The 22,994-nt window shown below is 44.0% G+C and overlaps 2 protein-coding genes across 5 annotated transcripts in view; both read right to left on the bottom strand.

The window, feature by feature from the left end:
- The window catches only part of LOC146205251 (organic cation transporter protein-like), a 199,655-nt gene that overhangs the window by 18,042 nt on the left and 158,619 nt on the right, over window positions 1-22,994 (bottom strand). The window lies entirely within an intron of this gene.
- LOC146205255 (beta-alanine transporter-like) overlaps window positions 1-22,994 on the bottom strand; it is a 201,955-nt gene that overhangs the window by 145,410 nt on the left and 33,551 nt on the right. The window lies entirely within an intron of this gene.

Here is a 22,994-nt window from a genome sequence, read left to right as displayed (position 1 = left end):
GCGCGTGCTACAGGCAGCCGCGCGTGCAAGCGGAGCGGGAGAAGGAGAGTGAGGACGAGGGGGGGATGGTCGTGCGTCTGTGCGTGCAAAGCCGGCGCTCTTTGCCAGTGGTGTTTCTTATTTTTGCTTTTTTCTGTGCCCCGGCTGACATAGAGGCTGGCTGGAGGCACGCTTTTTATCGGTGCTTTCGAAAGTGAGAAATTATGATTAATTGATCGCCGCGGACATTGTTTTCAAAGAGCGCTTGTTGGCAGGCTCAGACTAAAAAAAAAACACATGAACGCGAATTCGGTACTCGAAGGCAGAGGCAAGCGACAGGTATTTTGAAGGACTTGAGGCGGCACCTCTTGATGTCTCTTCCATGTTGTTCAGAGAATGAAGGGTCAAGCCTTCTCGTTGAGAATTGATACGCGTGTACACAGCGACGAGTGCTCCGGGCGCTGGTTGGGGAGCTTCCTTTCCATTTGTGACTGCTCACTTGAAAGGGGCCTATTCAACTCTTTGGGGACAGACGTTTTAGGCGATGCGAACTAGGGATTGCACAGCTATGCTGTGCAATCCCTAGTTCAGTTATTTCCTCTAGCGAATGCGCAGTTTTGAGCTCCCAAAGCAGGATCGCGTATGAGGATAGAACGATTAACGTATGTGTTTTCCCTTTATAAGCGCCGAGTGATGGCATTAATGACATATATCTGTTTCTTGAGGCCGACTTGGTTCTGCGATGGCTGCTGCGGCACCGCCAGTTACAAACAGAGGTGCGAGATACGAGCGGTACGAGATACCTAAAAAAAAAAAAAAAAACGACAACCATCGTTTCAATACGAAAGAGAGAAGAGCGAAAAACACTTTCACGAGTTTTGCGAAAAAGCGCGCCGTCACTTTTTCATTCCAGTTTTTTTTTCTTGCCTCCTTTGTTGGAGCGCGACGGCAGCCAGAATGCGGCCGGAGGAGGAGAGAAACAACCGAGTGCGCGCGGGCAAACACGTGCTGGAGAGCAGCGCGGAGCAGACGACAGCATGCTTTTAAAGGCCGCTGTACGGTTGCTTTTTTGACCCGCTCCGCACGCATGCGGCCCGCACGTTTTCTGCCTCAAGCGGACGTGGTGCGGAAAGGGTGTTGTACGATCGTTTTGCTGACTCTGGTCAGCCGGACGGTTCCAGCGTCTCGATTGGCGCGTTCGGGCGTCGCCTTCCGTCCAATACCATCATACTCCAACTGCTGCGTGACCACCGCGGAGCTCTTTCGCGTCTTCATCTCTTTCTCTATGTCTTCCTTTCTAGCGTGCTGCATCTCGGCTGTGTCGGAATCGCCATGGCGTGGTTTCTGTCGAGGCTTTTGGTGTGGTCGATGGCTCTCGTCAGCTACCACATGAGTAGCAGTTCAGCAGAGCGCCTGACTACCTACATGGCCGCCAGTAGCGATTAGTTGGTCAGTTCATCGCCGCCGACGTAATCCACCAGCAGCAACGTAAAAGGCGTAAGCCTACAAAACGTCTTTTGAGAGATCGGCGTCGACTCGGCGAGTATTTTACGTTGGTGCGGGACATGAGGAGCGGAGACGGCACAGACTTCTTCCAGTACTTCCGCATGTCTGTGGAAAGGTAAGTAGTACATGTTCATATCATCCTTGCCTGTATTTCGTGAATTTCTTAGCGCAGTACGCCGGTGCAGGTAGTGTGCTCGCGTCAGGGATGCATGAGATGGGAAGTGCGTTTTCATCCGTCAGAGCATAGAGCGTGTGAAAACTTTATTACTAAGTTTGTTTTACTCATAACTATGAAAGAGACTGGGAATGCAAACGCGGTTACATTTGTGCATTATTAACCTCAACGAAGCGAACCAAAGGCGCGGAAGTGCTCGTCAATGAAAAAAATAAAGTATGGACATCAATTTCTTGCCTAGTTGGTTCTATTATTATTGTTTTTTTGTGTGTTTTTTCGCCTCAGCTTCGCGGTAATTACCTAGGCTCACCCGATACGAAGGAGTACGGCCAACATCACGTTCATGAATTTCTCAGTCAGTAAAAAGCATGAACTAATTTTAATTTTACCCGTGGCCGCTGTAGCATATCGCCCTTGTTACTCAGCATACATGCATCTGCCGTGCTTTTTTGCGTACAGGAAACGTGGGGTTGTCTAACTCATTTTATTCAATAGACAAGTGTTTCATTATGCTGTTGTTATTGTGCAGGTTTGACAGTCTCCTAGAGTTAGTTAGACCTCTGATTGAGCCACTCAAAGCCTCAGTGGTCAGTTTGTCAGCTGGGGAGAAGCTGGCATTCACATTAAGGTAAGCGGGTTTTTTTTTTTTTTTTTTTACAATCCAGTGACGTGTAAGTTGCATATACCATGTGCAGATGTATGCAATGCTGTCATGTGTTTAAGGTGCATCCACATTTTAAGCTCTTTAGTTATTGCACCGCATGTATGAAAAAAAAATGTACTGTTTACTTGTAATTCACAGTGCACAGTGCCTCATGGGCTTTCTTGTTCTACTTGTGTGCATAGTCACAGCTGTACTAGTAAGCTTTTTAAGTGCTTATGGTTAGCTCCTGCATGTAATCATCCTTTCAGCATTTCAACATCTGCTCAGTCAAGAAGGCAATAATGTCATTTTGGATTATACTAACTTTTTATTGTGGCTGTAAACATTCCTTTACATTTGTGGTCAATTCTATATTGTCAAGTATTGCCATGTCTAGTACACCATGTGCTTTTCGTGAGATCTCCCAGTTTGTTTCTTGATTGCACATACCTTATTTTACAAACAATGCAAGACCTCCATCGACCAGTGCTAAGTAGAAATGTGAAAATATGTTAGAATATTGTGAATATTTGCTTCACTGTTTAGCTTGCTGTCAGTATTTTGTAGTCAAGCGGTTCCAAAGCTGCTGAAGAGGAAATGCTGAACGCTGACAAAATTTCGCAGCAGAATAATGCTGCAGCAATTACAGTAATCAGCAAACACAGAAAAGTAGTCAGCTCTCCTGATTTATCTTATTATCTTAGGCTAAAAAAAAGGTATAAAAATTTCAGGCCACCATATCATGCTGAACTAATATTTAAGCATACTTCTAGCAGAATGTTGACCATGGCCTATTGACACAAAGGGCTCCCAGCTGCAAAAAAAACACGTAGACTTGCTTGAATTTTGATTTAGGTGTGATGATCCTAAGTAAATTACATCTCCATAGCTTGATTGCATGCCTTGAATGTCAGGGTCTATTAATGACTTTTTTTGCAAACATACTGCAATTTTTTATGCATGGCTCGTCCAACATCGAATATGTAGATACTGAATACAAGGAAAACAAAAGGCCATATATTTACATAGCATGTAAAGGGACTGTGTAAATCTAAAAAACAGTCCGATAATAAAATATCTCATTACAGTGCATTGCAAATTTGCGTTGTCGTAAGGGAGCAACAGGTCTTGATACTGTTATTTCAATTTAAGGTGGTGGAAAACTAATATTTATGGATTTTGAGTCCTCTGTTGGGGCTTACATGCATCCAGCACATTTACGTTACTTCCTTTTATAAGGTTTCACACTCAAATGTCCATACATTAATTTCCTTTGGATCCTCGTTGATCAGATATTTAGATGCCCAACCATATAGTGAGAATCTGCACTTTTATATTTACCAAGTGTAAAGCTGTATACATTTTGCTGGCTTTTTACAAGGCACATGATTCCATTTCTCGTGTATTAATATTGGCAGAGCATATCACATATACTGGGCCTAGCTCACATTCTCAAGCTTATGGATGGGTGAGATAATGTTAGTATTTGCATCAACCAAGCATTCAGTGAAGAACTGAATACATGTCATAATCTTTTGACTTCTATAATCTGAGTCGTTTGGGATGTTTAAACCCTACAAACCGAAACCAAACAGTACAAGTGAACAAGAGCTCAGTGGCCTGGCTCGGTACTGAGGAAACTCATTGCCAAAGTGCCTCTGACTTCAGGCATTGCAGCAAGTGTGTTCCGAGATTTGTTTGCATGTTCCCTTGTTTAGTTAACAGAAACATTAGTGGTGTGAATGCCAGTGGCACTGCACTTTGTGTTCAAAGTAGGCACAACCTATACGAAAGAAAAATACCACTGCCAAGCCTTGCATAGTCTCATTCTTCGACTACTGCTCCTTGCCCTCAAGGACTTTTATGACATCAGATCAGCTCTGAGATATGAAGCAAAGGGGGCAGGTGTAGTAAGACTCCGACTACGCCGATTCTTTTATTACAGCTAATGATTGGTTGCAGATGTAGTGATCTGCTGACTAATAGAATAATAATTCCAAAATTCTTCGTGCTTGTACTAAGTACTTCATTCTTAATCAAAGAGTGGTTCCATGCCTATGTATTGCCTGTTTGAGATTGTGCTTGCATTTCATGCTTTTCAACAATATGAACTAGTATCTCACCACCATATCAGTTCGGTGATGGACACTTACTCCTGAACTCAAGGATTTGTATTTGATCCAGGCTGTGGTGCCTACTTTTCAATTGAGGCAAAAAGCAAGGCGCCTGTGTACATTGCAATGTTAGCGCACTTTAACGAGCCCCAGGTAGTCAAAATTTTCGGACCCTCCTAACCTAACAGCATCCCTCATAACCTTGGTTCACTTTGCAACGTTAAACCCGTAAACCAAATTATAAACTGCTTCACTGAATGACATCTGTGCCTAAAAGTTTGTTCCATGTACAAATAGTGCTTTGCATTGGTCCTACTCACTGGGTTTCCTATTTTTGCAGGTACCTGGCACACGGTTCCACGTTGAGGATAATAGCAAAGTCGTACAGGATCTCCGACTCTATAACAGGCCGTATTGTGAGGCAAACATGCATTGCCTTGCGGCAAGTTCTTCAGCCCTTGTATCTCCCAGAGCCAACCACAGCTGACTAGAGACGAATAGCTTTTGAATTTGAAGACCTTTGTAATTTTCCAAATTGTATTGGGGCAATTGATGGGAAGCACATTAAGATAGAGGCGCCTGCTAACTCTGGAACAATGTTCCACAACTGCATGGGTGGCTTCAGCACAGTTCTACTTGCTGTGTGTGATGCCAGATATCGATTCATTAAAGTAGGCATTGGGGAATGCGGTTCTCGTGGGGATGCTGGCCTCTTCAACAGCTGTGAACTGGGGAAGGAATTCAGAGCGGGCTCTTGGCCCATACCAGAACCAAGACTGCTCCCAGGCACCTCTGTAGAACTTCCTTATGTCATAGTTGGGGATGAGGCCTTCCCACTGTCTTCAAATCTCATGAGACCCTTCCCAGGAGCAAGCCTGAACTCAGAAAGGAGGATTTTTAACTATAGGCTATGTCGAGCAAGGCGTATCATAGAGAATGCCTTTGGTATTTTGGCTAACCAGTGGAGGATCCTTCGTCAGGAAATCAGGGCCTCTACAAAAACGGTGGATACAATAGTATGGGCCACTGTGCTTTTGCATAACTACCTGAGGACACTTGATGATGAAGAGGACACCATTTTTCAGTATTGTTCCCCAGCAGGTGTTGACAGGGTGGGAGAGGATGGGCGAGTAATTGATGGTGGATGGAGAGCTGATGAGCGCACAGGTCCTGTCTTTACACCTGTTCGCAGGTGCAGCAGCAACAGCTATGGAGCTCAGGCAAAGGCAGTGCGAGAAAAGCTCGTGCGGTACTTTCTCTCTCAAGCTGGACGTGTGTCATGGCAGGACAAAGTACTTGATGCTGGCATTGTACTTCCAAAATAGCAAGTTACATTTACCTTGAACGTGAACATGGTGTAGCCATTGTCGAATTCCGGCCTACATTTTATTCAATAGGCATTTTCAGGTTTGCTCGGTTAGCTCACGTTAAAGCTAGACAAAAGAATTGAGACCTGACCCACAGCTTGCACTGCTGTGAGTGGTTTCCTGAAACTGGTTCATGTGCTGCATTTAGGAATTCAAGCAATTTCCGGTTTGCAGTGGCAGCACAGCGGTAGGACGCGACATGTGTTGACCATTTGTATGCGGGGTGAAAATCTCTTGAATGCCTAACAGTGCTGCTGTTCTGCTGCTGCTGCCAGGTTCTGGTCTGCATCTGGTTCAGCGGGCCCTCTCATAGCGGTCCGTTTGATCCAGGCCAGCTGGTGACTTTTCATGTATTGGCATGGCACCACAGCTCGCACTGCATTGTGAGTGGCTTCCTGCAACTGGTCCGTGTGCTGCATTTAGGAATTCAAGCAATTTCCGGCTTGCAGTGGCAGCCCAGCGCTAGGACGCGACATGTGTTGACCATTTGTATGCTGGGTGAAAATCTCTTGAATGCCTAACAGTGCTGCTGTTCTGCTGCCGCTGCCAGGTTCTGGTCTGCATCTGGTTCAGCGGGCCCTCTCATAGCGGTCTGTTTGATCCATGCCCAGACCAGCCAGTGACGTTTTATGTACTGGCTTCGCTTCAGAGCTCTCACTGTGCTGCGCTCGTGTAAATGTGTGGTCTTTGCCATTTATAGCAGCTTCTTCATTTATTTTTCTTTCATTCCTTTGCCTGTTCGTGCTTGTGGTTTTCTGTTTTTGTTCTATGTTTCTTTTCAGATGACTTCAGACTTGTCCAAAAGGCAGCTGTGAAGTTTACAGGGGCGTTGCAAGCCTGCAGTGCAGTCATGTGCTTATCCTAACCGGATATATATATATATATATATATATATATATATATATATATATATATATATATATATATATCCGGTTAGTGAACATATATACCCAAGCAAGTGGAGGGGAGCCGTCGATGTAGCTTAGTTGGAAGAGCACTGAACGCTACATTCGGAGGTCGTGGGTTCGACTCCCACCATCGGCACGTTGTTTTTCCTTCCGCTTTGCATTTAATGCTCTTTATTCCAGTAATCAACACACGACAACATTCCCGTAAATGTCAACAGTATGAATAATATTAAAAAAAAATGTTTGCCTTGCACTCTGAGACTGTTCGCTCCTTTAAATGCTATATATATATGGTGATGAAGGAAGTTGTCAAGCAAATCGAGGACTGATATAGGTATATCTATATATATATAATATTGCATGCAAGCTAGACCATAAGCATTCATACAGCATATGTACACACATATACCGATTGTTATGTGGCGGTATATATAGTTACTGGCAAATAAGGAAATTATGTGCAGTTCACTACACACTGCGTGCTTCCTGCAGTATGTTCTAGCTGCTGACCCAAATTTGCTCCACGGGGCTCTTTGTGCTGCTGTATTAAAATGCTGGTGCGATTTACTGCCAGTCGAGAAGCATATATCTTTTATCACTTCCCACAGATAACAATATTAAATAAAACATCTCGTGTAATGTGTCTAACAGAAGCTAGAATGTTCTCTTAATGTTAACTAATGTACTTCAAAAAGAAGGTCTTAAAAATACTGTCATGTACCCCCCCCCCTCTCTCTCTCTCACCATCTAGCCTATTAATTTTTATTTTTCTCCAGATAGCCCCCTTCTTACCCCAGATGGCTTCAATGCAAAGTCGCGCAGAACAGCTGGAGAGTTGTCCAGCGGAAGCGCGTTTTCTCCTCGGCGTGAAAAGGGCAGGGGATGAAAAAACCTTATGTGGTGACATGTTCAGCTTATCACATACAGAAGTTGTGCTCAGTCGTCTATCAAAGAAATATTTTTTTTTTAGGCATATAGATGCGTATATCCAGCAGAAATAAAAACAAAGCAACAGAAAGGTATTTTCGAATTGACAGCTGAAGAAGGATGCTGTGAAAGTTCAAGATGTAAACGAAAGGGCAACAAAAACAATGGTCTAGCCCGAACTGGCCCAGATACAGCCGGGAAAGGTAGCAAGATATGGAGAGGGATCTACAGGTGAATAGCCTCAAGTGTGAACAAGTGCAAACTCTCTTTGTCCACCCCCCCCCTCCCCCCTTTTCATGAGGAGGACAAAAAGTACAATATGGAACAGAGGTGTGAAAAGGAAATTGGCAGACCCAAGGACACTACCTGAAGAGCTAGCACACATGGGCAAACAGCTTATTCCCAACTGACTGATTACTTAGGTGCAGTTCATTTATGATACGTGCAAGCTAACTAAAGCATCAGAATTTCAGCAATATGTATAGCAATTCCTATGTGGGAATAGAGGCTGGATAGTTGCCAAGGCTTGCAATTAAGGTATATTTACATCACCTGCAGTTTGCCCCCTGTTGTTGCTGCATATTTGTTCCACAAGGCATTTGTGCTGCTTTATGAAAGCACTAGTTGTTGGGTAAATGCTTTATTTTCTGCTGAGAAATTACTGTGCAACTAAACACATTATTTTAATTCAAGAATTGCAGAAACAAAATCAAAGCATATTGTGTAATGTGTTTAAAACAGAAGCTAGCATGACATTAACAGAACTAAAGGAGAGCCTTGGAGTGTTTTATACACCAGTTGTCCTAGCTTTCAAAAAAAGCTTGTGTGCCTATAGCTAGCCCACTAGCTAGGCGCACCAGCTGTGGCTGTTGAGGGTTACCTGGCTCGAGTTTCATTATGCAGCATTCATTATGAACCCTTTAATGATTAAGACTATACAATTACCATTTCAACCATTGGCTTCAAGAAAAACTAGCATCAATAGAAAAGCAGTAAACTATCTTTAAAAAAAAAAAAAAAAAAAAGCTGACAGAAATGTGTGCACCTGGTGCTATTTATTTTGCACTTTTTTTTTCATGATCTTGAATGGGAACAAGCACAAAACGAAAACTTCTGCATAACAGCAATTCCACTTTCATGTCCCGAGATTGAAATGCTCTCCATGATGTTTTTCATGTGCCCTGCGTGAAAGATATGCATGAGCAGCTATTCAAATGATAGCTCTGGTTGGAGGTTAGTAAAGTTATGTAAATCGTACCTTGATGCAAACATTGCACGTAACTCTATTTCTAGACTACTTACAACTTTAGAATTGATGCTTTGTTCCTGAGGCGATAAGTAAAAATTGCAGACTATGTGTTTTTGCTAATAGGATGAATACGGCAAATGAAAAGCCACTGCAGGTATGGCAGACTAAAACCCCTCTATACTTAATTAGGACAGACAACTAAACAGTTTTCAGTTGCTTTCACTAGCCTAGGCCACTCTGTCGTATTTAAAGGCTTGATTGCATTTAAGCTTTCCTCTCGGGGTCACCTTCAAGTGAAACGGTCATGACACAGTGGTGGTCCTATGAGGCCGATTGGACGCTATGTTTCTACAAAGCCTTCAGGTGTTGACTGATTGAGGCATGAGATTTGCTGAAAAGTGTTTACAAAGCCCTTAATATTAAAATTTTCAGTCATATCTAGTTGCTACTGCAGGTTATCTATCCACTTCTTCAAGTGGATAACAAGTTCCGCTTTCCAGTTCCACTTTGAGCACAGATTTTAACAAATGCAAAAAAACCTTCCTTCCACTCTGTGCTCAATGGCCTAAAAAAATTCTTTCCATTGGTGCCTGTAAGCACAGAAATAAGGCTGCCATTTAAATTCATTTTCCAGGTACTATTGGTACAAGTTATTCTATTGTGGTAAAGTGAATTCAGTTTATTTCTTCTAGATGTGCACACAATCTTGAAATGGTGACGCGGGTGAAAACTACTACTTGAATAGGACTGTGCACCGAATCTGCAGTTAATTTTTTAAGTCCTAATAAACCACAAAATGAAAAGCTGGCATAAAGAAAGACTAACTCTACAGAATAGTAAGCAATGTATGCAAACTGCAATAAAAAGAGGCAAAATACAGAAGCATCCTTAAGAAACTGCATGTAGACAGACGCATCTATATGCCTAAAAAAAAATATTTCTTTGATAGACGACTGAGCACAACTTCTGTATGTGATAGGCTGAACATGTCACCACAAGGTTTTTTCATCCCCTGCCCTTTTCACGCCGAGGAGAAAACGCGCTTCCGCTGGACAACTCTCCAGCTGTTCTGCGCGACTTTGCATTGAAGCCATCTGGGGTAAGAAGGGGGCTATCTGGAGAAAAATAAAAATTAATAGGCTAGATGGTGAGAGAGAGGGGGGGGGGGGTACATGACAGTATTTTTAAGACCTTCTTTTTGAAGTACATTAGTTAACATTAAGAGAACATTCTAGCTTCTGTTAGACACATTACACGAGATGTTTTATTTAATATTGTTATCTGTGGGAAGTGATAAAAGATATATGCTTCTCGACTGGCAGTAAATCGCACCAGCATTTTAATACAGCAGCACAAAGAGCCCCGTGGAGCAAATTTGGGTCAGCAGCTAGAACATACTGCAGGAAGCACGCAGTGTGTAGTGAACTGCACATAATTTCCTTATTTGCCAGTAACTATATATACCGCCACATAACAATCGGTATATGTGTGTACATATGCTGTATGAATGCTTATGGTCTAGCTTGCATGCAATATTATATATATATAGATATACCTATATCAGTCCTCGATTTGCTTGACAACTTCCTTCATCACCATATATATATAGCATTTAAAGGAGCGAACAGTCTCAGAGTGCAAGGCAAACATTTTTTTTTAATATTATTCATACTGTTGACATTTACGGGAATGTTGTCGTGTGTTGATTACTGGAATAAAGAGCATTAAATGCAAAGCGGAAGGAAAAACAACGTGCCGATGGTGGGAGTCGAACCCACGACCTCCGAATGTAGCGTTCAGTGCTCTTCCAACTAAGCTACATCGACGGCTCCCCTCCACTTGCTTGGGTATATATGTTCACTAACCGGATATATATATATATATATATATATATATATATATATATATATATATATATATATCCGGTTAGGATAAGCACATGACTGCACTGCAGGCTTGCAACGCCCCTGTAAACTTCACAGCTGCCTTTTGGACAAGTCTGAAGTCATCTGAAAAGAAACATAGAACAAAAACAGAAAACCACAAGCACGAACAGGCAAAGGAATGAAAGAAAAATAAATGAAGAAGCTGCTATAAATGGCAAAGACCACACATTTACACGAGCGCAGCACAGTGAGAGCTCTGAAGCGAAGCCAGTACATAAAACGTCACTGGCTGGTCTGGGCATGGATCAAACAGACCGCTATGAGAGGGCCCGCTGAACCAGATGCAGACCAGAACCTGGCAGCGGCAGCAGAACAGCAGCACTGTTAGGCATTCAAGAGATTTTCACCCAGCATACAAATGGTCAACACATGTCGCGTCCTAGCGCTGGGCTGCCACTGCAAGCCGGAAATTGCTTGAATTCCTAAATGCAGCACACGGACCAGTTGCAGGAAGCCACTCACAATGCAGTGCGAGCTGTGGTGCCATGCCAATACATGAAAAGTCACCAGCTGGCCTGGATCAAACGGACCGCTATGAGAGGGCCCGCTGAACCAGATGCAGACCAGAACCTGGCAGCAGCAGCAGAACAGCAGCACTGTTAGGCATTCAAGAGATTTTCACCCCGCATACAAATGGTCAACACATGTCGCGTCCTACCGCTGTGCTGCCACTGCAAACCGGAAATTGCTTGAATTCCTAAATGCAGCACATGAACCAGTTTCAGGAAACCACTCACAGCAGTGCAAGCTGTGGGTCAGGTCTCAATTCTTTTGTCTAGCTTTAACGTGAGCTAACCGAGCAAACCTGAAAATGCCTATTGAATAAAATGTAGGCCGGAATTCGACAATGGCTACACCATGTTCACGTTCAAGGTAAATGTAACTTGCTATTTTGGAAGTACAATGCCAGCATCAAGTACTTTGTCCTGCCATGACACACGTCCAGCTTGAGAGAGAAAGTACCGCACGAGCTTTTCTCGCACTGCCTTTGCCTGAGCTCCATAGCTGTTGCTGCTGCACCTGCGAACAGGTGTAAAGACAGGACCTGTGCGCTCATCAGCTCTCCATTCACCATCAATTACTCGCCCATCCTCTCCCACCCTGTCAACATCTGCTGGGGAACAATACTGAAAAATGGTGTCCTCTTCATCATCAAGTGTCCTCAGGTAGTTATGCAAAAGCACAGTGGCCCATACTATTGTATCCACCGTTTTTGTAGAGGCCCTGATTTCCTGACGAAGGATCCTCCACTGGTTAGCCAAAATACCAAAGGCATTCTCTATGATACGCCTTGCTCGACATAGCCTATAGTTAAAAATCCTCCTTTCTGAGTTCAGGCTTGCTCCTGGGAAGGGTCTCATGAGATTTGAAGACAGTGGGAAGGCCTCATCCCCAACTATGACATAAGGAAGTTCTACAGAGGTGCCTGGGAGCAGTCTTGGTTCTGGTATGGGCCAAGAGCCCGCTCTGAATTCCTTCCCCAGTTCACAGCTGTTGAAGAGGCCAGCATCCCCACGAGAACCGCATTCCCCAATGCCTACTTTAATGAATCGATATCTGGCATCACACACAGCAAGTAGAACTGTGCTGAAGCCACCCATGTAGTTGTGGAACATTGTTCCAGAGTTAGCAGGCGCCTCTATCTTAATGTGCTTCCCATCAATTGCCCCAATACAATTTGGAAAATTACAAAGGTCTTCAAATTCAAAAGCTATTCGTCTCTAGTCAGCTGTGGTTGGCTCTGGGAGATACAAGGGCTGAAGAACTTGCCGCAAGGCAATGCATGTTTGCCTCACAATACGGCCTGTTATAGAGTCGGAGATCCTGTACGACTTTGCTATTATCCTCAACGTGGAACCGTGTGCCAGGTACCTGCAAAAATAGGAAACCCAGTGAGTAGGACCAATGCAAAGCACTATTTGTACATGGAACAAACTTTTAGGCACAGATGTCATTCAGTGAAGCAGTTTATAATTTGGTTTACGGGTTTAACGTTGCAAAGTGAACCAAGGTTATGAGGGATGCTGTTAGGTTAGGAGGGTCCGAAAATTTTGACTACCTGGGGCTCGTTAAAGTGCGCTAACATTGCAATGTACACAGGCGCCTTGCTTTTTGCCTCAATTGAAAAGTAGGCACCACAGCCTGGATCAAATACAAATCCTTGAGTTCAGGAGTAAGTGTCCATCACCGAACTGATATGGTGGTGAGATACTAGTTCATATTGTTGAAAAGCATGAAATGCAAGCACAATCTCAAACAGGCAATACATAGGCATGGAACCACTCTTTGATTAAGAATGAAGTACTTAGTACAAGCACGAAGAATTTTGGAATTATTATTCTATTAGTCAGCAGATCACTACATCTGCAACCAATCATTAGCTGTAATAAAAGAATCGGCGTAGTCGGAGTCTTACTACACCTGCCCCCTTTGCTTCATATCTCAGAGCTGATCTGATGTCATAAAAGTCCTTGAGGGCAAGGAGCAGTAGTCGAAGAATGAGACTATGCAAGGCTTGGCAGTGGTATTTTTCTTTCGTATAGGTTGTGCCTACTTTGAACACAAAGTGCAGTGCCACTGGCATTCACACCACTAATGTTTCTGTTAACTAAACAAGGGAACATGCAAACAAATCTCGGAACACACTTGCTGCAATGCCTGAAGTCAGAGGCACTTTGGCAATGAGTTTCCTCAGTACCGAGCCAGGCCACTGAGCTCTTGTTCACTTGTACTGTTTGGTTTCGGTTTGTAGGGTTTAAACATCCCAAACGACTCAGATTATAGAAGTCAAAAGATTATGACATGTATTCAGTTCTTCACTGAATGCTTGGTTGATGCAAATACTAACATTATCTCACCCATCCATAAGCTTGAGAATGTGAGCTAGGCCCAGTATATGTGATATGCTCTGCCAATATTAATACACGAGAAATGGAATCATGTGCCTTGTAAAAAGCCAGCAAAATGTATACAGCTTTACACTTGGTAAATATAAAAGTGCAGATTCTCACTATATGGTTGGGCATCTAAATATCTGATCAACGAGGATCCAAAGGAAATTAATGTATGGACATTTGAGTGTGAAACCTTATAAAAGGAAGTAACGTAAATGTGCTGGATGCATGTAAGCCCCAACAGAGGACTCAAAATCCATAAATATTAGTTTTCCACCACCTTAAATTGAAATAACAGTATCAAGACCTGTTGCTCCCTTACGACAACGCAAATTTGCAATGCACTGTAATGAGATATTTTATTATCGGACTGTTTTTTAGATTTACACAGTCCCTTTACATGCTATGTAAATATATGGCCTTTTGTTTTCCTTGTATTCAGTATCTACATATTCGATGTTGGACGAGCCATGCATAAAAAATTGCAGTATGTTTGCAAAAAAAGTCATTAATAGACCCTGACATTCAAGGCATGCAATCAAGCTATGGAGATGTAATTTACTTAGGATCATCACACCTAAATCAAAATTCAAGCAAGTCTACGTGTTCTTTTTTGCAGCTGGGAGCCCTTTGTGTCAATAGGCCATGGTCAACATTCTGCTAGAAGTATGCTTAAATATTAGTTCAGCATGATATGGTGGCCTGAAATTTTTATACCTTTTTTTTTAGCCTAAGATAATAAGATAAATCAGGAGAGCTGACTACTTTTCTGTGTTTGCTGATTACTGTAATTGCTGCAGCATTATTCTGCTGCGAAATTTTGTCAGCGTTCAGCATTTCCTCTTCAGCAGCTTTGGAACCGCTTGACTACAAAATACTGACAGCAAGCTAAACAGTGAAGCAAATATTCACACTATTCTAACATATTTTCACATTTCTACTTAGCACTGGTCGATGGATGTCTTGCATTGTTTGTAAAATAAGGTATGTGCAATCAAGAAACAAACTGGGAGATCTCACGAAAAGCACATGGTGTACTAGACATGGCAATACTTGACAATATAGAATTGACCACAAATGTAAAGGAATGTTTACAGCCACAATAAAAAGTTAGTATAATCCAAAATGACATTATTGCCTTCTTGACTGAGCAGATGTTGAAATGCTGAAAGGATGATTACATGCAGGAGCTAACCATAAGCACTTAAAAAGCTTACTAGTACAGCTGTGACTATGCACACAAGTAGAACAAGAAAGCCCATGAGGCACTGTGCACTGTGAATTACAAGTAAACAATACATTTTTTTTTCATACATGCGGTGCAATAACTAAAGAGCTTAAAGTGTGGATGCACCTTAAACAGATGACAGCATTGCATACATCTGCACATGGTATATGCTACTTACACGTCACTGGATTGTAAAAAAAAAAAAAAAAAAAAAAAAAAAACCCGCTTACCTTAATGTGAATGCCAGCTTCTCCCCAGCTGACAAACTGACCACTGAGGCTTTGAGTGGCTCAATCAGAGGTCTAACTAACTCTAGGAGACTGTCAAACCTGCACAATAACAACAGCATAATGAAACACTTGTCTATTGAATAAAATGAGTTAGACAACCCCACGTTTCCTGTACGCAAAAAAGCACGGCAGATGCATGTATGCTGAGTAACAAGGGCGATATGCTACAGCGGCCACGGGTAAAATTAAAATTAGTTCATGCTTTTTACTGACTGAGAAATTCATGAACGTGATGTTGGCCGTACTCCTTCGTATCGGGTGAGCCTAGGTAATTACCGCGAAGCTGAGGCAAAAAAACACAAAAAAAAAACAATAATAATAGAACCAACTAGGCAAGAAATTGATGTCCATACTTTATTTTTTTCATTGACGAGCACTTCCGCGCCTTTGGTTCGCTTCGTTGAGGTTAATAATGCACAAATGTAACCGCGTTTGCATTCCCAGTCTCTTTCATAGTTATGAGTAAAACAAACTTAGTAATAAAGTTTTCACACGCTCTATGCTCTGACGGATGAAAACGCACTTCCCATCTCATGCATCCCTGACGCGAGCACACTACCTGCTCCGGCGTACTGCGCTAAGAAATTCACGAAATAAAGGCAAGGATGATATGAACATGTACTACTTACCTTTCCACAGACATGCGGAAGTACTGGAAGAAGTCTGTGCCGTCTCCGCTCCTCATGTCCCGCACCAACGTAAAATACTCGCCGAGTCGACGCCGATCTCTCAAAAGACGTTTTGTAGGCTTACGCCTTTTACGTTGCTGCTGGTGGATTACGTCGGCGGCGATGAACTGACCAACTAATCGCTACTGGCGGCCATGTAGGTAGTCAGGCGCTCTGCTGAACTGCTACTCATGTGGTAGCTGACGAGAGCCATCGACCACACCAAAAGCCTCGACAGAAACCACGCCATGGCGATTCCGACACAGCCGAGATGCAGCACGCTAGAAAGGAAGACATAGAGAAAGAGATGAAGACGCGAAAGAGCTCCGCGGTGGTCACGCAGCAGTTGGAGTATGATGGTATTGGACGGAAGGCGACGCCCGAACGCGCCAATCGGGACGCTGGAACCGTCCGGCTGACCAGCAGTCAGCAAAACGATCGTCGAATCGTCGGGATCGGATATCCTGTGCGCGCAGTGCGGTGTCATCGGACGGCGGACGCCGCGGCTGTGGTGGTGTGGTGTCTGTGCTCGGGGCTGGCTGCAGGATTCCGGCACCGGGGAGGGGAAAGGATCGCCGGGACGCCAAGTGAGCGGCGAGGTGCCCCGCTGAACCACCCGTCCTTCAAAACCCCGGATACTGCCGAAGTTCGCCGCCACCGCCTCGCCCTGGGAGCGGGCACGCGGGCTACTACTTCGGGTGCCGCCGCCGATGAACCTTTCGCGCTGTGGGCACTGTACCGCTTCCCCTCATCGACCTCGCCCCCCTCCATATACGTCCTCAGGTGCCCCCTGCCACGAACAGACCCGCCTCCCTCCCCCTATCCTATTAATATTATTGTTTTTTTTTTTTTTTTTTTTTTTAAATAATAATATCCCCCCCCCTGGCATAGCCCCCCAACAGTGTCCCTCTCATGAGGAGGCAATAGGGGGGTTAACCACCCCACCCTTCAATCCCCCCCACCTAGAACGCGTCCACCCCCCTATCAAGAATCACACAGTCTCAACACCCTTTCCGCACCACGTCCGCTTGAGGCAGAAAACGTGCGGGCCGCATGCGTGCGGAGCGGGTCAAAAAAGCAACCGTACAGCGGCCTTTAAAAGCATGCTGTCTGCTCCGCGCTGCTCTCCAGCACGTGTTTGCCCGCGCGCACTCGGTTGTTTCTCTCCTCCTCCGGCCGCATTCTGGCTGCCGTCGCGCTCCAACAAAGGAGGCAAGAAAAAAAAACTGGAATGAAAAAGTGACGGCGCGCTTTTTCGCAAAACTCGTGAAAGTGTTTTTCGCTCTTCTCTCTTTCGTATTGAAACGATGGTTGTCGTTTTTTTTTTTTTTTAGGTATCTCGTACCGCTCGTATCTCGCACCTCTGTTTGTAACTGGCGGTGCCGCAGCAGCCATCGCAGAACCAAGTCGGCCTCAAGAAACAGATATATGTCATTAATGCCATCACTCGGCGCTTATAAAGGGAAAACACATACGTTAATCGTTCTATCCTCATACGCGATCCTGCTTTGGGAGCTCAAAACTGCGCATTCGCTAGAGGAAATAACTGAACTAGGGATTGCACAGCGCCTAAAACGTCTGTCCCCAAAGAGTTGAATAGGCCCCTTTCAAGTGAGCAGTCACAAATGGAAAGGAAGCTCCCCAACCAGCGCCCGGAGCACTCGTCGCTGTGTACACGCGTATCAATTCTCAACGAGAAGGCTTGACCCTTCATTCTCTGAACAACATGGAAGAGACATCAAGAGGTGCCGCCTCAAGTCCTTCAAAATACCTGTCGCTTGCCTCTGCCTTCGAGTACCGAATTCGCGTTCATGTGTTTTTTTTTTGGCTGTGGCTAAAGGTACGTCCGACGGACCCGATCAATGGTCTTAAAGGTACGTCCGACGGACCCGGTGCGTTTTACTTCGGGATACGACGGACGGATCCGGGAAATATTTTTCAGAGGTACGGCGGACGGACCCGATCGGTAGGGTTCTTCCGACGGACCCAACGCATTTTTCTCCGATATGGGCCTTGGGATCCGTCGGGAAAGCCGGACGGATCCGAGATCCCCAGATGTGGTTGTAGCAACAACACGGTAGCCATATGTAGCCAAATCGAAGTTGGTATGAGGTGTACGTGCGAGGTGCAGGAAGTATGTACTACTGCATGCGAGAAATGTGAAATTACAAAGAATAGTACAGTGGAAAGAATAGTGCCTAGAATGGGTGATATACTACTTGATGGCATGATGATAGGTTTACGTGAGTTGGACCGCGGCAGGGTCGCAAGCACGACCAGCGCAAGCGCATGTAATCGCGGTGTTGACAGCCAGCCCGCGGCCCGCACGTCCGCTCATTTGGTCCTCGTTATCATGTGGATTAACGTCTACGACGGTCGTTATGTAGTTATGTAGTTTTGATTCTTCAAAGTTTCCTCACTTCTGTCTGTGATGAGATGCGTCACGTAACGCATCGCTTTCTGCTCGCATTGAGGTTTGGTGCTGCAAGTTCTACGTAGTCGCTAAAAAAGCTGGGTGCCGCCGGCGTGTCTCTAGCCCAAGCATCGCGTCATTCGTGTTTGTTGGAGGTGTGGTTTGTGCTTACCGTGAGATGCTGTGATGTACGGATTGCGTCCTACTAGAGTGCTGTGTGAGACTACGAAGAGTGCTGTGATGAGTGCGCCGATGTCCGGACGGACATCAGTGTGACCGTTTATGATCGGCGATGTTGCACGTGCATGTCAGTGTTTATTAGGTGCAATGATAATTTATTTACACGCGCTGTGCAACAATCAGACGAAAATAAGTCATCGGCAATTTGTTAGCCTGCACTACAGAGCTCAAAACTCGGAAAATGGGAATGCACATGATGCAGTTTTCGCATGTTGGAGCTAGTGGACCGAAAAATAAGTGCCCAGCCCACACCGCTGGGATGCGCATTACTACAGGTGAAATGGTTCAGGTTTCTGTAAAATAGCTGCCTCGCACAGCACCTTCCTAAATGTTCAGGCTTTGTACTATTGTTGAAGGCCACTTTATCATTAATAAAAGAACGAATATGCTTTATGTGTTAATAGCTAGTGCTTTTTCAACATATGTTCATTTTTTTTTCGTTTTTTCTTAGTTTCCTTTGTTTTTCATGCTAGAAAAACACAAATAGTACACTTTTGAACTTGTCAGTCCAAAGCTGAACATGAATATCTGCCATGCATGTGACAGCTTTAATGCTAGAAAGGTTGACGTGTATAGCATGTACGTAGACGCTGCGACATCTCAGTGGCACGTTCGGCTACTTGCCCCAAGGTCGTGATGTTTAATGCCAGTGATGGCAGTCGCACTTTGGTGCAGGCGAAATGCAAATGCTTCTGTTTTCTGCAAGATGTCAACGCAAAGTACAAAGCCCGGGCAGTCAAATTAGTCTGGAGCTCTCCACTACTGTATTTTTCATAGCTACATAGGTCACTTTATAATGTGAAACCCTACATGCCACAGGTAGGCTGCATTGTTTTTTAGATTTTGTAACCTCTCATCTATGTTTTGCAACATTTGGCTAATTTTAGTTCTCAAACAGTTGTTAAAGATGAAACCAAAGCAGTTCTTGGCATGGTTTCCTGCTTGGATTAATTTGCTAATTGCAGTTCTTTGAAACTTGCATCAATGCTGGACAGTTCAAATAGCAGGCAGTTGAATTACAGAAATGATGTGGATCGTGCATATCAGTTCGGACAAATGGAAAGTAATGGTCCCCTCCTTGCATGCATAGGTGCCCTTAGACAAATACATACTCGGGTGTGTGATTGTGACGCATATCAAGGGTCAACAGAAGGCCATGTGGAGCCAGTGTGATATTCTTCATGAAGGCTAAAGTAGAATTGTACAACAGCTGCTGTACCATGCAGAAAAAAATTGATCGTTTAGTGTATGATTAACTGACCATGAATAGCATCTTACTCAGAGTATGATGTGATATATATCTGGTTTAGCATCCCAAAATAACTACGGCTATGAGGAACACGATAGTTGAGGGCTCCGGTATAATTTCGACCACCTGGGGTTCATTTACATGCACTGACACCGCACGGTGCATGACGGCCTATTGTTTCGCCTCTATTGAAATGCTCCTGCTCTGGCTGGAACCAAATCTGCATCTTTGGGTTCAGCAGCCAAGCACTAACTACTGAGCCAGCACAACGGGGCCAAGTATCAAAATGCATGCCATTACATTTCCTTCTAGCCTGTGGTTTTCTTCACAGAACTAATGTATACAAGGAAAAGTAAATAGCAAGAAAACACTAGTTTTATTGCACATTATATTCACATTTCAGCAAACACTCTCGAGGAAAAAAATTCTCATAATGTTTGCATGAAAACCATGAACATCTTACAAAAACAAAACAATGCACTTACTCCACTCCAATTATTAATGGGCAAGGTTGCATCTATGCTACTACACTGCACTTATCACAAAACCACAAGCCCCATCTGCTTTGGCCAATCACTTGATGAAACTAACGGAGACAGATGTCGCACACCACAGACTGGTCGTCTCGCAACATATCTCTGCATATGTTGCATTTCAATTTCATGCCTTTCCACTTAGCTTCAACTGTTGCCAGCATTACTAGTCACCCATCTTTTCTGAAATTCCTTTTTACGCTGTTGGGATCAGCATCCTTGTTAGCGATGGTCTCTGGAATTTTCGATGCTATCATTTTCACATCTTCCTCATCTGGAAGAATGAAGGAAAGACAAGCTTTGAGCAGAAAAAAAAATTAGGGAGACTCCTAATCTCCACCTGTAAAGGGTATGGTGTGCCAGCGTTAATGGTTCTTGTCTGCAGATCCCACTGTGGATTCCTGTTAATTTACATGCCCTTTGCTACAAACATATTTACTAATTCCTTAATTCATGTCTCTGTTATCTCAGATATACTCATTAGCATACGGTCGTAGGCTGCCCTGTTAGGTGATAGACAACCTGGCATAGACCTCTGTAAGCCTCAACCTTTCTTAATTGGAGCTGAAACGTCCCAGAACATATTTCAAATACAACTTTGTAAGCTTGACTTAACAGCTCCTGCCATGTCGTGTGGCCTCGTGACATTTGGCTCGTGGCACTTTTGGCTTGTGCACAGGGGTCATCTGTTAAATACTGGTTAACATGCATGAAAAATACATTTTCACAGAAACTGGTGGTAAATGGTCAAGTGGTGCACTGCAGATTCTGAAATGTATACCTATATGCATGCAAGGATTGCATCATCACATAACATGATCAAGAGTTCTATCAGTACCTGTAGTTACATAGCATTTCAATGTCCATTAAAGGACCACCTCAGACAATGGTTGTTGTTACCACAAGACCTGTTCTAACAGCGTACTGACACCATTCCACTGAGCGATGGACATGTATATGCATACCCTAGATAGCTCATGATTGTGGATCTCATTTATTTCTATGACTTCCAAGGAGTTCCTGTCGTCAGAAACCCTATACTTTATGAAATCGGGACAGTTGTCTTGAAAGGTGATGAAAAGAAATAACCAGGTTACCTTGACGCAATGCTAAATTACAGAGGGTGAATATGCTGCATGAAGATACCAAGAAGCTTGTACAAAGAAAAGTGAGAGTGAAATGGCAGGATTTTTGAAACATTGAAATAAACTACAAACTATTCTTGTCAAACCTGTCATTAAGGAATGGAAACCATGCAGTATTCAAAAACACAACATGGAGGCCATTTTAGGTCATCTTCACAAAACACATACCCACACCTCACACACAGCTTCATACTCATGAAATAGGACAAACCAATATGCAAGGAGTGTGGAGATGAACTAACAATGAACCATATCTTACACTTGCGCCAGAGTCGAGAAAATAAGAGGAAACATTTTGTACAATTTTGCAACAGATCCCTTTCCATCCCAGCATGATCCTAGGAGAGACGTGCAAATTTCCTGCATTTTTGGTTTCCTAAAATGTTCCTGAACAAGCTACATCCTAAAGAACATTTTAGTCATTACACACAAAATAAATACATTAAACCTTGTTCTTGGTGCATGGCAGCATTAGTCGCTTATGCACCATAAAAAAATCAACACAATGCTGTAAGGTATACCTTGGTTAGCTATGCTATATGAGACAAGCTTTCGGTCTGGTGTGGTCCTTATTCACGTGAAAGCGCTATCATGAGGGTCTATGTCCCAGCGATCGGAAAGTGGCCTATTCCAATAATTTTACAAACTGAAGGCGATTCTACAGATTTCTAAAGGCTGGAGTGCTCAACTGTTTTATCATTGTCCGCCTGGTTTGACAGCCTGGAGTGAAACTGTTGAAGAGAATACATTTTTGAACATTTAACGCATTTCTGAAGGCGTTGCTTTCAATTACGGGGCCCACAAAAAGCAGCTGAATGTCAAACGCCGCCTAGGTAGGCTTTCTAGCAAGACAGTGGTGTAGCGTGGAAAATCGCTCCGTCGGTCCATCGCTGGCGCCGCTGACTTGACAGGCGAACTGTTCAAACTTATAGCTACTGACCACACCTGAAACACTGAATTGCGCATGATCAAGGCAGAATTTCTCTAACACTGAGCACTGGTAACTATCGATTTCGCGCCCAATATTGTGAAAATCTGTCATCTCTTCGATCGTTGATACGTCCACGGTTGAATATTTATGCGCCTCGGGGTAGGCCAGCCGTTGGAACATGGATGCGTGGTTGTAGCAGCGATCACTTGCATGGCGCACTCTGCAAAATTCCAAGAGTCAGCTTCTGCAACGAAATGTGCAGCGCACATTTTCTACCGCGTACCTAAGTCCGGCGATGCATGCATATCGATCCCGATCGTTTCAAAGCTGCGCGGCCGTTCAGTCGGATCACGCTAACCTCGAGCATGCGGGGGTTTAAACTACATGTACGCAAAATTAAACGTCAAGAAAAAGATGCAGGCTAAGCACTTTAGTCTAGTCTTCCCCTAAATACCAAAGAACATTGCTGTTCACAGGGGATTCGGATCATTCGCGCTTCCGGCTTTCCGGTTGTGCACTCTAGCTCTAGCGGTGCGGTGCAGTCGGTCTTTGCCTCGACGAGTCGATGTGCAGCTCGCCGCAGTAGCAG

This window comes from Amblyomma maculatum, chromosome 1 (genome assembly GCF_055883805.1).
Source record: "Amblyomma maculatum isolate TAMU_Amacu chromosome 1, ASM5588380v1, whole genome shotgun sequence".
Lineage (NCBI taxonomy): Eukaryota > Metazoa > Arthropoda > Arachnida > Ixodida > Ixodidae > Amblyomma > Amblyomma maculatum.
This window is presented reverse-complemented; position numbering and strand designations above follow the sequence as displayed.